We start from the raw sequence: 15,051 nt of genomic DNA on the forward strand, positions 1-15,051 counted from the left end.
AATTTTTAAGACAAAGGCTCGATCTGCTTGAATATTTGACTTGTACTTCATTAATTAATAACTCACAGAAATAGTAACTGGACCAGTTTGCTAAGTAACAAAAATATTTCATTGACTTCAAGCATCTAAGACAACGGAAATTGGAATTTTCTCTAATCACGGATTTTTACTTGCTGCTTCCTCACACTTTTTCCAAATAAGTTATAAACCCTATTGAACAGAACCTTGCCATCACTCTCCAAGGTACAGAAGTTCCTGAAGGCTGCTAAACCTGCTCCAACATCAAGCCATCTAGGCAGACAACACTTCAGTCAGGCAAGTGACCAAGCAGAACGTAATCTACATGACAACAAGCTGCAGGTCCATGCAAACTTAGATGCCTTCTGAATTGCTAGTATGGCAACCAGGACAACATTATTGCAAAGTATGTACCTTCTGCAGAACAATAGCAAGTATTTTAGGAAAGTAAGGTCAGAATCCTAATGACCTCAAATTAGTATTTCAGATGCAGCTATTTCAGGCTAATAAAAATCCTTAAGGTTAAAAACCCAACAGCTTATTATGTTGATCAGCAACATGGAAGTTTTTCCTGTCATTAGCAATGCAAATCCAGCACAGAAATTCAGCAACTAAACATGAATGTCTTCACAGCATTATTAGCTTGAGCTATGACTAAGTGTTGTTCCTAATCTTATCTATGTGCTTGCATAGAATTACCAACCCTGAATCAAAGGATGCTTGAAATTTCAAGATGGTCTACAAGGGTATGAGCAGTGTTTGATGACAGAGGCAAATGTTATAACTACATTTCATTTGAGGGCCAGAAGACCATACCTCCTGCATTCTCAGACACTCCTCTTGAAGGCATTTGAACCACATCGTTTCAACATTCAGTATTCCAACACTTGCCATGCACAACCTACAACTGTTTACTTGCTACAAAGTGATTGCTACAATGAAGACGTGCAACACCTGTAGGATTTGAAAAACAGAGGGCTTCAAGAGAAGTAAGCCAACGGAGCTGAAGGACACAGGATCCCCTCTATCTTGGAAAAAAAAAAAAAAAATTAAGCTCTCCAAATACAACTTCCTGGTTCTTCCCACAAAAAGAAGGGTGGATATAAAGCACGTGCTTTGCACATCGGTTTCTCTAGTATAGCCTGGCATATAGCCTTTTTCTACTACACAGTTTGATAACCTGAAGCTGTAACCAAATAGCTTGTAAATATGAGAGTTAACTGCAGCTCCTGAGGTGGCATGCAGAGGTTATAAGGAACTTCAATATTCAGGCTGTGCAAAATAACCCAGTAATACATGTATGAAAGCACCTTCAAATTCAAACGTAGGCTTCATTTGAAATGATGCATTATCTCCTCCATGTTTGCAGCTGTTTAAGCATTCAAAGCAGCAGCCAAGCTTTAAAAAGAAAAACAGTACTTTGCCAGGAAATAACTCTACCAGAAACCTGTGCTGATACAAGTTCCAGAGAATTTTAACATACTATAGAAAATTCAGCAGCAAGCTCTAACTGCTGTAGAACTCAAAAACCACATTTTCACTAAAGCCTGCCCTCTAATCCAGAAGTTCAAACTTAATTTCTTCATTCACATGTAATGAGGCAGAAAAACTTCTCAAAGAAGTGTTTCCAAAGGCTGTTTGAAGTTTCAAAGTAAAACAAGCTTCCCAGGCCTTGTATTGTGGCACACTGGTCTCCAAAGCAGCCTGTTGCTTTGTTAAGGCAAAACCAAGTCCACAGCAGATCAATGGTTTTCCTTAGCATCATAGAATACTGACCTTTTCCACTATGGGATTTCAAAACAAACATCAAGAAATCAATTCCAACATTTGCTAAAATACTGTTAACATGTTGTGATACATTATGCCCACCACCTATTACATACTCAAGCTAACTACTACTTGCAACAAGAAAAGTGGCTGTCACTATGAAGATGTACAAGAAACTTGGGATCCATCAGCTGAAGAACTACAGTCACTAGTTATGAGGAAATACATGCCTTAATGCCATTTAATTGGCCGAGTCACGGGAATCATAGAATAGTTAACGTTGGAATGCAGACGTGAATCTGTTTACACCTTTACCAACCCTTTTAATGAAATGAGTTATGGATCCAATGGTTATATATGTTCATTTGCCCTAACTGGCCTCTCCACTCAGGCACACAAGAGTGACCCAAACACCACTGCCCTGACCTTGCAGGACATCAAAACAGAAAGAGACAACTTAGCCCTTTCTAACCTTTAAAGGAAGTAATTACAACAAGAACAGCATGCTGGGCCCCAAGAAAAAGCTGCTGGAGGAGTAGGCAACAACTGCCTACATCAGCTATGACTGCATACAATAAACCCTCAAATAAGGGAATACTTGACCTCTGATGGCCATTATAGTCATAAGTACTGGAACAAACTGCACTCACTGATTCAGTTTGAACCCCAGTCCCTACTAACCACCCTGTCAACAGTTTCTCACTCTGCAGCAAGTGACAAAACTGGTTAACCAGTCCATGGAAAAAAGTCCCAGTAGTCATATTTTATATACCTACAAAAACCAGCAGAGCTCCAGTAATTCCCAATTTACATTCACTGTCCTTTACACAAAGCATTAATATTATGTTCTCTCTGCCCTGGCAACCAGACTTGAACAAAACACTTTCTTGAGATTATACATGCTTTTCAGTCTTCACTGATGAGGTGCTTTGTTCACCTTTAGTTTCTATGAATATATCAACAATAAAAGGAAGTATTTTTGCACATGTTATCTTCTAAACAGTCCGTGAAATTCTAGTCCTTTAAGGCCTCTAAACCACTAATACATTATGCCATTCATGTTATCATAGAATAATACAATATCCTGAGTTGGCAGGGACCCAGGAGGATCAAGTCCAACTCCTAACTACATACATGGCAGCCTAAAAGTTAAACCAGATACCCAAGTGTTGTCCAAACACTTCTTCAACCCTGACTTGCTTGGGGCCTCAACCACTTCCCTGCAGAGCTTGTTTCAGTGCTTGACCACCACTCTTGGCAAAGAATGCTTTCCTATTATCCAATATGAATTTCCTTGATGCAGCTTTAAGTCAATCCCTTGCGTCACAGGACGCCAGAGAGACAAGATCAGCAAAAAAAAAAAAAAAGTCTCTTTTTGCTCCCCCTCAGGAAGAAGTTGTAGAAAGCAATGAGTCACCCCTCAGTACCCTCTGCTACAAAATGACCAAACCTAGCATCCACAGCCACTCCTCATAAATCATGCCCTCTAGTCCTTTCACCATCTTTGTTGCCCTCCTTTGAACACTCTCTAGTATTTTTTTACCCTTATATTGCAGAACCCAAAACTGCTGGTATATTTCATTCCATGAATTCTCTCTGCCTTCACAATCTAGCAATAGGTTAAGAATATTAAATAAACTTTGTAAATCACGAAGCACAGTAATCCAGACTATTACTGCATGCTACAATCCAACTAATGACCCAGCAAGCTAGATGACACTAAAAAGCATAGACAAATATGGGCAGAAGTAGCAAATTACAGCATCCCAAGAAAAATACACCATCATCCCAATTCCCAACAAGACAACACAAGTGTTTCCTGAATGAGGAATCTGTAACACATTAATGCTGAGACAGTAAGTGATCAGTATTAAAAGACAAGCCCATAAAACTTAGAAGTTCCACTCAGGTAACCCAACAGGAAAACACACACAGCAGCCTTTGAGCATGGCCATCCAAACAGAGCACTTCAACTCAAAAAGATGCAGGAGCCTCTATATCCTACTAGCACAGCCTGAGCCCCAACAGCACCCAGTTTTAATACTTTACTGTTCAGCAAACAGCTTCAATATACATAAAAGTTACATGCGCTGAAAGCATGACATTACCTTGCAAAGACTGAAGAAGCCAATTTCAAGAAAACCTCAAAGAAAAGCTGAATGACAGTGAAGTATCGCAATATCCTTTATCTAATGAAAATTATCATAACAGGCTCATGCAAAATGTCAAGTTGTAATTGCCAGCAGCACTTGCTACAAAGTTGAAGATTTCTTTATGTATCCATTTCATTTAGATCATGCATTAAACAGCATTTTCACTATTTATAATTTAAATTTCCCTCCCAGTTTTGAAGTTTCATCACCAACCAACACAAGGCTGACAGAGGACTTGAGAATCATCACATACATAGAACTCTAAAGCAAGTGCATATCCAGATACCAAAAAAACCAATCCATCCCAAAACCACACTAACGCATAATGACAAACCTTATGCTTTTGACACCAGTACAAGAGAGAGGTGATTCTCCCCTCTACTCTACCCTTGTGAGACCCCACCTGGAGTACCTGTGCTCAGCTCTGGCAGCAACAACAAAAGAGGGACACATACCTGATTGAGCCAATCCAGAAGAGGGCCACAAAAATGATCAGGGGGCTGGAGTACCTCTCCTAAGGAGACAGGCTTAGAGACTCGACTTGTTCAGCCTGGAGAAAAGGCGGCTCTGGGGAGACCTTAAAGAAGCTTCCAGTGCCTAAAGGGGCTACCAGAAATCTGAAGTACTTTTTACAAGGGCACAGAGTGACAAGGCAAGGGGGAATGGTTTTAAACTGACAGAGGGGAGATTTAGATTAGTTATTAGAAAGAAGTTCTTCACTGTGATGGTGATGAGACACTGCCACAGGTTGCCCAGAGAAGCTGTGGCTGTCCCATCCTTGGCAGTGCTCAAAGCCAGGCTGAAAGGACCCTGGAACAACCTGGTCTAGTGGAAGGTGTCCCTGCCCATGGTGGGGGCTTGGAACTGGATGAACTTCAAGGTCCCTTCCAACACAAACCAATCTATGATTCTATGATAACCACTGGGTAAGGCTCCAAAAAGTCTGTCTTACTTGAACTTAATGGTGATAAATATTTTTTGTCAATATAAATTTATCTGTGTGTACTGCTGTGTAAATGAACAATGCTTGATAGAGTTTTACCACAAGAAATTAGTCTATAGTTTCATACTGGGCAGATTTCCACAGCAGAGATGTGCAATGAAAAGCTTGTGCCAAAGAAACAGTAAAATAGAGGTCTGATTTATAGAACAAGAAAGAAAACAAGCCAGGCTGTAATTCTGCGCACAACATTTTCAAATCTCATTTTTTTGTGTCCTGAAAAAGAATACATTTAAGTCAACCTAAAATTCTGGTTTGCAAGATTAATGGAAGTTATGACTGCCTGAACATAGGCTACTTCTATTTATATCAATTATGGCGACTGTAAAATATGAACTCCAAACAGATTCAGATTACCCTTGATATCTATGCATACTTTATCTGTGTTACTTACCAACATTTTAAAGGTTGCATCATATTCTGAAGACTATTATGAAACCTGAATATCTACAGAATGCAAGATTAATACAAAAACTACAGCAAAAATATCTGCATGCCAGCCACGTCCAAGACATTTAGTTTAGCCAACTCTCTAACTTAGCACTCTATAGTCTATAGTCTGTGTCAGTTCTTTCCAATACTTACTATCAAAGTCCTGTTACAAGGAGGTTTGCAGTTATGAATGATAAGAAGAAAGCCTACACAAAGTATAATCTGCTTCATAGTATACAGATGATGGGGAAATATCTTTCTCTTGTTTTTGTTTTAGCTTGACATCAGCATTACAAACAACCACAAACACCAATCAAGTTCACCCTGAGTAAAACAGTTTTCCTGCTTCTAAAATATGTATTTTAAAATGCAAAAGATTATTAACTCAGGGACAAGGCATGCAAATGGCACAAGTATCGTGAATATCCAAAAATAAAGTACATAAATTTGGCATAAGATGGTCTACACTTAGAGATACATATTGTCTCCTATCACTGCATCTGGCTACCAAATCTCTAAGAATAGAGATATCTGTAACCAACAGGAGGAAGCTCCAACAATCTTGAAAAAGAGTAACAAAAATTCTGCTAAATTGAAAGGTTCACCAAAAAAAAACCCAAACACATACAGTGATCAATTCTAGACACAGGAAACACAATTAGTTTAAGGGCAGAATATTTCAGTATATGTGAAAGAAAAACTAATTCATAATGTGTAGAGATACAGAACACTTATAAATCCCTAAAACAAACAAATTTGGGGTTAAAAAAAAAAGAAAACAAAACAGGGAAATCCAACAAATGTTTACCATACTAACACTACTAAGAAGCCTTCAAAAAAAATTTCTCCAGCTATTTCACCTGCCAAAGATACAGGAATGAAACAAGATAAACTCTTAATCTGCAGCCTAAATCAGGGCAAACACTTCCATTTTGATCTCCAGCTGTTTCGACACACAAATTTCTTAATTTCTTCCCAAATGTTTTGCTTCCCTTTTGGCAGAGGAGAGAGAAATGACATCTACCAGCAGCTAAAAATACTTCAGAGTTTTTAAAACAGGGATGAGATACAACTGTGCTTTTCCAGTTAAAAAAAAAACACCCCAGTGCCATACTTCAACAGCTTTTCTAACAGGCTGGCTTCTGAACAGTTAGTTCTAAATAACAGCAAGTGTGAAGTAAACCACTCGCAGGTTAAAGTTGAACAAGTAGGTTGGGTGTAGCTTCAGGTTATTTTCATTATTACCTCTAAAGGCAGGCTAAATTCTCAGCAGAGAATATAAGTGCTATAGCAGTTCTGCTACAGAGCTAAGGCTCAAGATGCCTCAATTTAACTCTTAGTCGAGTCACTGATTTTCTTATATTACAAGTATTCTGTATGTGAATCTTTCACATGGAGAACTTAATACTCACCCTCTGCCTCTATTTGTGCTTTTAGGAGACTAAGCAGATACAATCTATGATCTGTAGTACTCCTTGTACAGGAAGCTGCTGAAGTCAACGTACAGTTGTGTACAATACTGGAGACATGTATTTGTAATCTGATCCTATTAATGATCTTCATATTCTGAATGGCTTTAAGATTAGAAAACTAAAATGCACCTGACAGAAACAACTTCTCCTCACCTGTACTGTAAGTTAGTACCTTTCTGCTACTGAGGTAATTAACAAAACTTACTACCATAACACACTGGACACACAGAGCGTGGTTAGTAACTCATGCTGGTAGTGCAATTCACCTGATAAAGATCCTGTAGCTCAGTATCCTATGCAATGAATAAAATAAAAAGAAGTTGAAGTAATACCACACGTTCAAAAATTTTAATTGGACCCACACATGAATCAGGAAGAAATTAATACATCTCTGAATTGAAAAGGTCAAGAAGTGCTATATACTATACAACCTGTATCAGATTCAAGCTCAGTCACAGGACTGTCAAGTACACACCAACTAAAGACAGGCCTGCAAGAACAGACTGCAACACTTCTTGCTCCTTCTTCACTGAAAGCAGTTAAGAAAGCTCTGGAAGACAGTGCTATGGGAGGGCTCAAAAGAACAAAGAGTACACCAAAATGTAACTGTCCATGCAGGAAGTTTAATCAAAACGGAAAGACTTGCAAAGGCATAAGAGCTAATTCACTGTCCAGATGACACTGACAGAGTGACTGAAACACTCGGCTACCATCAGCTCTTCTGGGATTCTTCACCAAAGTACCTGCTCTAGTTTGGTTTTCAGAAATCTCACCCTGCTGATCGCTGTATATAAGAAACTTCAAAATAATATTCCTATAATCTGTCACACGATGGCTTTTCTTCTCTTTCCTCCATACAGGAATATTGTCTGCAGGCACTGCTCTGTTTGTTTCAGAAAAATATATGGCATGAAACTTCTCACTGAAGGATAAAGTAAATAAACCTGAACTGAAGTAGTCACTCCGAAGAGCAGCTGGTCTGCAAGAAGTTTATACTGCTATTCCCAAAATCATAATCCTTTGAGACATGTTGCACAGACAAGGCACATACTGAAAAAGAAAGCAGGTTTATGCTGCAAGTAACTATGAAATGCCTTATGTGTTATACCATATAAAACAAACATGAAGCTTCAATAACTTACTCCTGCTATGAAAATCCCTTGTTAAAGCACAATTCTATTTCTGACATGTAAAGTCATCTTTTATTACTTCCACAGAAAATAGGAGGATTAGTAAAGACCATACAATTTCAGTAACTGAAACAATAGTCTTGATTATACACAATAGCATCTGATTAAAAAATGCGTTGTTTCTTTATTTGAAAAAAAATAGCCACAGAAAAGGAGAAGAAAGAGAACTGGTTCAATTATATATTCTTTCATGTGCAACAAAACCCCTGTGTCCACCAGCTAATAACTACATTAACAGTGCCACAAACAATACAAACACAAAACTAATCTTCCAGCAGGCAACAAGAAAAGCTTGCTTTTGCACAACTTGTACCCAAAATTCAGCTGGCAGTAAATCAAGCTTCCCCATGGCTCAAGGGGAGCATGGTCTGGTCCTGGTGGCAACCGAAGAGATAAACCATCCTTCTTACAGGACTTACTGAAAGCGCATTCTCACTGAGTAAGAACAGCTTAGGGTGTTTATTTTTGTGTAGGCAGATAACTGTCCTTCCATCTTAGCATATTTTCTTCTAGTGAGAACTTAAAGACAAAAGTAAGCTGTAACTTGAACATAACACTTCAGAAAGCTCAGCTCTACAGCTCAAATACAGGGTTTAATCGTGAATCTTTAAGTTTGCAAGCATTGTAGCTTTTAACTTTAATAGATTTCCAACTTGAGTATTAGTCTACATAATTATTCCATATCATGTCAACCTCCAGATGGTAGACCACACAATTCAGCATCTGAGCCACAGATCACTGTGATGTACAGCGTGATGGAGAGTAAGAACTGCAGCCTTATTCCATTACTTTATTCCCTTCTTTAAGCACGCACGCTACTAGCTACTATGGAAAACACTTATCAGGCAAAGTTAAAACAACAGCCTTCCTCCTCTAAACATTAATACTTTCTGATACCCTATGTAAAGCTTTAAAAAGGCAAAGGAAAAAGGCCAGTCTTGCATGATAGGCAAAGCAAAACAACCACCTCCTCTTCATCCTCAGATCTGAAGCCTCTTGAAGTTCCTGTCTGCTTTCATAATTTGCCCCCATCTTTTTCTAATAGGAACACTTTCCCCTCATTCCCAGGAGTTTACAAAAGATGCACAAAGAACCGCAGCTAGACAGCTTTTTCCTATTCCTGCACTAACAGCACAGAAACTGAACCATTTGTGCTTTGAAGTATTTTCTATCAAGGAATCTCACAACTGCATCCAATAATCCCATCACTCAAGCATTGGCCCCACTTCACAGATTGTTGTTCAGCCTAAAACTACCAGCCCTTCTTGCGTTAGTTATCTGCAGTGGTTACTGAAGTGTATCAGAAACAGGAAGAAAAGGTATTCAATAAATACAGCATTTCTTAGCCGCTTTTCAGCTGGCATTAGACATTCAGCAGTAGCAATAAATCCCTGTCTTCACATGCCTGCACTCACTCAGACTCCAAGCTTCTCCACAGCAACAAATTCACTTAAGAAATAAATGGCAAAAGAAAAATTAATCCACAAACGAGAGGAAAAAAAAAAAGCTTTAAAAGTTCCCCAGCGGTTAAGGGCTCCCTACATCGTTCAAAGCCAAAGACTATTATTATTGAGTACTTGGAGACCGCTGGATACCAGAAGACATGCCGGTGTCACGCCGCGGTGCTGCTGAGGAGCCACTCATGGAGGGCGAGAAACACGAGTGGGGAACAGGTCCCCCGAACCTGAGGGTCCCGGGGATGAGCACCGCTTTCCCCGTAGCCCAGTCGGGGCACACGGCACCCGCGACCCTCAAGTTCGAGAGCCTGGTTTCAGACCCAAAACATGGGGGGCTCTGCAACCCCGACCCGAGACCGAGCGGGGGAAGGGGAAGGCACCCCGCTGCTCCGGGGACTGGCGAGGGGCCGAAGCCGGCAGGAGGGCTAGGAACAAAGCTTCCCCCCCGGCTTAGGCGAGAGGGCCCAGGACGGGCAGCTCAGCCCGGGCTGCAGGACAGGGAGCAGCCCCGCCGCTACCCTCACCGCGGCTGTGAGGAGAAAGGCACAGCCGCGCTGAGGGGGCTCCCATGGCGGGATTATCCCCTCAGCGACACACCGTTAATGAGCGGCTGCTCCCCCGCAGCGCCCCTCCCGGCGGAAAGCGGACCCCCCGGGGACCGCCACCCCTCCACCGCGGCCCACACACCCACCTGACGCCGCGCTCCGTCCCATCCCGCACCACCACCGCTGCCCGCCCGCTGCAGCCGCCACGGAGCCCCTTCGCGGGCTAAGCCTCCGCGCCCATCACCGCCGCCCCGCCCCTTCGGCATTTAGCCCCGCCCCTCATCTCCCTTCTCCTCCGTGCCAAGAGGGGCGGGGCGGGTGTGAAGAGGGGGGCGGGGACAGCAGTCAATCAGTGGCCCCTACCTGCGGTTCGCGAGCGGCCGGCGGCGGGGGGGTAGTTTCTTCCCGCTGACCGGCTGTCCCGGGCTTCCGCCTCCCTCCTCTCTGGCGGAGGGAGCGCTCTAAGCCGTGGAATGCGGGGGTTGCCTTAGCGGCTCCCGGTGCCTGGCCGGCTTGGGGCTGTCTCCGTCCCCAAGATCTACGTGCCTCTCAGGGGCAGCCGCCTCTTGCCGCTCCGCGGGGCTGGCCTCACTGCGCTCTCCCAAAAGCTGCTCAGCAGCCGGGCCCCCTTGGTCGGCAGCGCGGAGGGGCCCCTTTTACCTCAGGGCCGCGCTCCCCCGTCGCACGCAGAGGCGAAGTGCGGGCTGTTGTGGCCCAGCGGCGGGCCCCGGGGAGCCCATGATTCGTATTTCAGCCACGACGGCCGTCTGGCAGATCCCCGCCTTGCGATGCGGCCCGCGCGCTCACCCCTCGCCTCCACGACCCTTTTTCTGCCCGCGAGAGGCCTGCGCCGCGCCTCTGCCCCCATGTCGTGCTACCACACGCGTCTTCCTCCACCACCGCCGCCACCCCTGCCCTTTGCCTGCCTTTGCGACCCACTTCCTACCGAATCCAGCTGCTGGTCATTCCTGCCTATAAAGATGTATATTTACACAACCTAATGCCGGCGGGGTCTGAGGGCTTGGTTCTGGGACGGCGGCGGAGCCTTTGCGCAGAGTGTGCATTGTGAGGGCCGCAGCTGCTGTCCCAGCCCGAACAATGTCCCCTTTCCCGCACTGCCTGAGACTTCATCCTTTGTGGTTATCCCTATAGCGGGACCTTTTGTTGCTCGATGCAAAGCCTTTAGAAAAAATAAGTCGGACTTTATCACAAGAATGAGGTTGAGGGGGGGCAGGCGGGGTAGAACAATCGGCAAAGGAACTTTAATGGCTCAGGGCGCTTCAATAGTCACACTGAAAGTACAGGTTACAGAATGCTGTCTTGAGTCTATCGTCTTTGGCAATCGAAAGTTTACTGAACTCAAACTCAATTGTACCACTGCCTCCAGTCATCCACACTTTGCCTTACAGCAAAGACGTGGACTCCTCCTTTCCACAACAAGTAATATGCAGTATTGCTACTAATATAAGAAAACAAAATCGTATTTAAGTTACCAATATTGTTCATGCTAAGAAGCAGCAGCTGAGAGCCACTGCTGGATTCACTCTGGGTTACACAGCAAAAAGCAGCAAGCCAGCTTTGAAGTGCAGATGGTGACAGTTTTATGATAGCTCGCAAAGAAAACAGGGAAGTCACTAAACAACATAACCCCAAAAGAAGGACGCAGCAGCCTTTTTACTCCGCATAAGGCACACTGAGACAAAATTCGTAAGAGGAAAATAGTATCTTGAGAAAAAGGCATTCTGTATTCAAAAGGAGAGTATTTTCCCTAAAACATGCATGCAGTAAGAAAGAGGAAACTCCTGAGAGACTGTAAGATAAAATGGAGGAAAAACGACCTGACGTTGTTAAAATGCAGCTGCATTCATGCTTACTCAGTGATACTTTTTTCATGCTGAAAATGGGATCTTGAAGATTGAAAAATATTAATTTCATACAGACCTATCACTACCAGTAATTTTATTTTTTTTTCTCCATCAGTACAAGTCAGTCTGAGTGATACAAGGTATTAATTAACATTTATTTTGTTCCAGCTGCTTTCCAGGTTCGTGGATTTGTTCTCAGAGCTCTTTTTCTTCTCCTCTTTATTTCTGGCATTTTTATGCTATTTTTAAAAATATCTACATCTTGTAAAAAAAAGGAACTCAGGCAGATCTTTATTACTGGTGTTTTGATCTTGCTTTCGAATTTGCAAGTAAGGCAAATTTGCCAAACAATTTGAGTTTAATCCATACTGAGTTTTCATTAAGAGACAATAAGAAGGTGGTTGAATTATCTGCAAGGAATAATCAAATCAGTTTTTGTCTGAACCAGAATTATTTTTCAGAAAAGCTACAGGAAAGTTGTTTGAGGGCAGTAGGTACAGGTTGGACTGACACACCAAGACATGTCCAGGATTGATCTTTCTTGTATTAGTTTCACTTGTAGGCAGCATGAGGTTTCAGAGTGTAATGAAAAGGGAGGGGTTATTGGATGCTGAATCCAAGATGGAGTTCCAAGTGGAATTGAGTGTGACTTTTCTTAATATCTGCTTATAATATCACTGACTTAGATCAGATTTCAAAGGATCTCCTTTTCTTGAATATTTAATTTCACAGCACAAAAAGTATAGCATAAGAAGAAGCTATTTTTAAAGTCTGTTACACTGCTTGTTGCTTCCTGCTGCAGAGTGTATTTCATGATACAGAGATCCTTTTGTCTTTCAGGAGACACAAAATTGCTGAATAATGTTAAAATAAGTAATGTTACGCCCATGATTTACAACGCCACTTATAATCATTACAGCATCTCTGATTATTAGTGGGACATTGACAGGCCTATGAAGAGTTTCTTGCTGAATCAGCTTTTGAAATAAATCGCTTTCCCTCCAGCCACAGCAGCACTCCAGAGAAAGGGGAACCATGTCTTGGCTGAGGTAATTGATTTAGGATAGCTATCGGATACAGGCAATGCACAACATAAGATGCTTTATGAATTACTACATCTCTGTTAATGGAGTGTATTTTCCATTAACACAAGACTACTTAGCCTTGATAAGGCTGTGTATGTATTTCTAATACTATTCATATTTTCAATATTATGGGTATTTCCATACTATTAATATTTTTCAGAAATACTTTCGTGAGACTGTTAAATACTTTGCTTCTTTTTTTGGTTTTAATTTGTTTTCCTTTTCATATCCCTATATTGCTGGAATACTGAAAAGACTGGCAAAGTATATGAAACCAAGATGTAAGTAGATCCTCAAAGGAAACATTCAATATAAGTTCAAAGAGGCACTGTGTAATCAATCTTGAGAAAAAAATGCAGGGAGACAAGAACAAAAGGAAGCCTAATAACTTTTCAAGACAGCTACTTTCATCAACTAAACAAGAGTTGTAATTCTGCCAATTAATAGTTAGGCCCATTAACTGTAAGTTATAAAAACTATTTGCTATGCAAAGCACTCATTTTTCTTTGCTGGCTCTGACACTTCGGTAGGGTAGCAGGATATCCTATGAAAGAGGGACTGGTGATCTGTAGCAGGAGTGGACATAATGTATTAATGGTTTTACAGCATTGTCAGTTTATGAAAATAAACACATGGAAGACATGATTTGGAGTTCCTGGAGAGATTAAAAAATGATCTACAGAAAGCTGTAGCTAGTAATAGACTTGATTTAGCAGCTGTACGATGCAGGGCATTGCTAGGACTAATGGGATGAAGGTATAAACAAGAACCATAGGGTAAGTATCTAATCCAAAAGAAGAAAAGGAGAGCTCACAAAGGTAGCTGGCTTTCTGCAGATGGGCTTTGTGAAGTGTTTCAACCTGTGCTATGTCAAATGCTTTCCCATCAGCTAAGGATGAGCTAAATTTTCTTTCTCCTGGCTCAATTTGTTACAGCTGTAGGATTTTTACAGACCCAGCAGTCCTTTCCTAAACTTCTATGCCTTGTTGTATTATGACCACCAATCGTAACAAAGGTACAATGGGGGGGGGGGGGGGGGGAACGGGACGCTTTTACTAGGTAAAAATAGGGTCTCCTGGATAAAAATAAAAAGGCAAGGGATAGCAACACGCTGCTTAGTGTCAGAGGATTTATGTAGCTGAGTTCTGTCCCAGGCTGCTTTCTCATTCTACTGAGCCCATAAACAGATATGGATATTGAAAGATTCATGGTAACTGTTTGATTGCTCCTAGACTGATGTCCAGCAGTTAATGGCAGACTTGCTCCATCTGATTTGTCTCTCTCTCTTGTGGTAGCATGGGCAAAGTTTACCAGCACAGACTGAAATCATCCACTTCCCACTGGCTTTCAGCAAGAGAGAAATCTCTCTTCTTGTCCATAGAAGCACATAGAAGAGCGAGCGCATCAGTGCCGTATTCCACTATCATATTTGACTTTAAGTCAGGGGGGACAGTTAGACACAACCAGAGCATGAAGATGAGATATCTGACCATCATGTGGTTTTAACCACTTTCTTAGAAGTCCTATGACAAGTGCACTATTATATCCTGTTGTATGGTAGGAGAGTGACACAAGGCCAGTGAGAACATCTTTCCTTGTTTCTTGCTTCCAAGAAGCATGTTTTCCCCTCTCCAGCTCCTTGACCTCAACTGCTAGACACAGCTGGATCACAAGTTAGGCTTACCCAGTGGGCTTGGCATTTAGTGTCCCAGAGTGGAAGAAGCTGAGAAGTAAATGACTGAGGTAAAGGTAGGAAAAGAAGAAAATTAAATGCATGAACCTCATATAGTTTGGATTAAGTGAAACAGATTTTTATTGAGACCACCTTTCAAATATATATGTAAATTAACTGCAAATAGAAAAGTTCGCACTAAAATTAAATAAGGAGAGTAGTAATAGAGACAGAGAAAATGGGGCCAAAGTGAAATAAAAAATCTTAATGCACCCTCCTGTGCCAAGGCTGATTAAATGAGAGAGATATGGTTATGGACTGACCTATGGTTGATTATTTTAGGTGTTTAATCTAAAGCAGAGAATTCTACAATTTCCTCCTGCATTCTTGCACAG

At 41.8% G+C, this 15,051-nt stretch overlaps 1 protein-coding gene across 3 annotated transcripts in view; it reads right to left on the reverse strand.

Moving 5' to 3' along the window:
- The window catches only part of WASF3 (WASP family member 3), a 65,067-nt gene extending 54,859 nt beyond the window's left edge, over positions 1 to 10,208 (reverse strand). Inside the window, exon 1 of one of the 3 annotated variants that reach the window (XM_057399573.1) lies at positions 10,181 to 10,208. The gene's annotated coding sequence lies outside the window, so the exon portion shown is untranslated. The remainder of the gene's footprint in view (positions 1 to 10,180) is intronic. The other 2 variants (XM_057399570.1, XM_057399572.1) reach the window with 2 other exon arrangements.
- Between the last annotated feature and the right edge of the window lie 4,843 nt (positions 10,209 to 15,051).

The sequence above is a fragment of the Pezoporus wallicus genome, unplaced genomic scaffold (assembly GCF_028554395.1).
Source record: "Pezoporus wallicus isolate ANWC-B61680 ecotype Strahan unplaced genomic scaffold, APGP_CSIRO_Pwel_v1 scaffold_6446, whole genome shotgun sequence".
Lineage (NCBI taxonomy): Eukaryota > Metazoa > Chordata > Aves > Psittaciformes > Psittacidae > Pezoporus > Pezoporus wallicus.